General features: G+C 41.6%; 1 pseudogene; it reads right to left on the bottom strand.

Annotated features, from left to right (window-relative positions):
* Positions 1-203: 203 nt before the first annotated feature.
* On the bottom strand, positions 204-698 carry LOC110314807 (annotated as a pseudogene).
* Between the last annotated feature and the right edge of the window lie 1,569 nt (positions 699-2,267).

The following is a 2,267-nucleotide window of genomic DNA, read 5'->3' as shown; positions in this document are numbered from 1 at the left end:
AAAATGGCCTAGTTGGCCATCATTGGGAAGAGAGGAAGAGAGGCCCCTTGGTCTTGGAAACTTTATATGCCCCATACAGGGTAAGGCCAGGGTCAAGAAGTGGGNGTGAGTAGGTAGGGGAGCAGGGCAGGGGGAGGGTATAGGAGACTTTGGGATAGCATTTGAAATGTAAATGAAGAAAATATCTAATAAAATAATTAAACAAAAAAGAAGTGGCGGCAACTGACCCACCATGCAACACAGGTATGAAATCCTTTCTGAACAACTGTCCATTTTGACAAACAGCATTTTTACTCATAGAACACTGTCTTTTTAGGCTGCCAACTGCTCAGATCTGCTATTTGCTTTGAGGAATTGGAAGTGGTCTTTTAAATCCAGGAAATCTAGTCGTCGCTCACTCAGTGTGAGCACAGTGGTGGTATTTCCAGTGCCAGAGGTTTAAAGGGAGTGAATTGGACAAGTTCAAGATCTGCTGGTCTTGAAAATGAAATGTCTTCATTATTTCCTCTCTGGGACTTGCATTGTCACACTGGCATTTGGAACTCCATCTTGGAACTCCTGTTCTAGGTCAGCATTTGGTGGTGGTGCTGCTTTTAATCTTTTTGGGACCCTCATTTGCTGACTAATACCTTCAGTGTATTCCATTTCATACTGAATTCGAATAATTTCTGCCATCTCAGCAGCAGTGGGATAAGGAAATGCTGCCCCATTTACCAAATGTGAAACAACAGGCTTGCTATTTAACACTATCTGCTTCTGTGCTTCATATTAACTCATTGAATTGCTCCAATGCACATGTGCTAGATTGAGAGTCACTTTTATCCCCTGGGCCTTCTGGAGAGTCCCAGGAGAGAGGGTCGCCTCCCTCCAGCTCCTCAGCACTCGGGTGAGCACTCGCAGAGGCCGTTGACCTAGTGCACCTTGCACTGAGGCGCCCAGTCAAAGAAGCAGCGGAGCACAGGCCTTGAAGGGCTGGGACAGAAAGGAGAACAGCCAGGCAGATAATATCTTGAAGAGGCAGTTTGCTGAGTCTTCTGAAGCATGTTAATGGAGTACAGGTCCAGCTGATCAGTGAGACACTCTTTTCCCTGTAGAGATATGGGAAAGTTGAAATCCACGTATTGAGAGTCTTAAGAGTACACTTTGAAGACTAGATGTGCAAATCCATATTTGTCAGTTTAACTGAAGTACACTGTACAAATGACAAGCAAGGGGTGAGATGAAGCACTGAGGCATTGTGGAATGCAGGTGCTTTTCCTGGTGAGCTGGATGTCAGGGTGTTATGTTGACATTTAAGCATTTCTTGTGTGTTTAGTGTGATTATAGGTAGGTAGACAAAGGAGGGGTTTCTGCATGTTTTAATGGGCAGTCATAATTATATCTCCCAGATAGCACCTTACCTCATGGAAGTGTGATATGTCATAATTAATTTTTGAATAGGTCAAACTGTCTGATGATCCAGTGACCAAAATGACTCCAAAACTCTTTCTCAGTTGTGGGAATTTGTACACAATTTTTCATGTCTTAGCTTCTAAATTAACTGCTTCATCTCATGATTTATGTGTACAATATATATTCTTTAATCCACCCACCTCTATATCTATCTCTTTCCCCTCCCTGACTTCTTCTCTAAACCTTTCTTACATGTTTATAAAGATAGTTTTCATACTAGCTTAGGCTCATGTCTTATTCCTAAACTCCAATATGGCCTCAACTTGATAGATTTCATAACATCCTATTATAGAAATAGAATTAACATCCTTTTATTGGATTAGAGCTTAAATATATTCAAAGACACATCCCTCATCAGGCATATATTCTTGAGATGAGGCTTTGGAGGAAAATTGCCAGAGATCTCAAGAATATGCATTCTAGTTTCACCCTGCAGTGGATCCTCTTTACAGGGATGGTCAGCCTAAGTAGAAAGCTGAGGTTGGGCTTTCATAAGGCTGTATGCAATTCTCTCCCTTGCCTGCCTCATTGCTACCCCTTGTATACCACTCTCATGTCCTTGAAATGGAATGTGACTAGCAATGCCATTTTTAGTAGCATGGTTATTTTTATAGGTATGTCTCTACCAAAGGATTTGACATTTATTTGATTGACAAAACAACATAGAAGTGATTTACAATATGTTTAAGTCTGTGTGTGTATGTGTGTGTATAAGAGAGAGAGAGAAAGAGAGAGAGAGAGAGAGAGAGAGAGAGAGAGAGAGAGAGAGAGAGTTTTCCACTCATGATACCTCTAGATAGCTCTTGATGACCTCT

Source organism: Mus pahari, unplaced genomic scaffold, assembly GCF_900095145.1.
Source record: "Mus pahari unplaced genomic scaffold, PAHARI_EIJ_v1.1 scaffold_16305_1, whole genome shotgun sequence".
NCBI classification, from domain to species: Eukaryota; Metazoa; Chordata; class Mammalia; order Rodentia; family Muridae; genus Mus; species Mus pahari.
The sequence above is the reverse complement of the archived record's forward strand: the minus strand, read 5'-3'. Positions and strand labels throughout refer to the sequence as shown.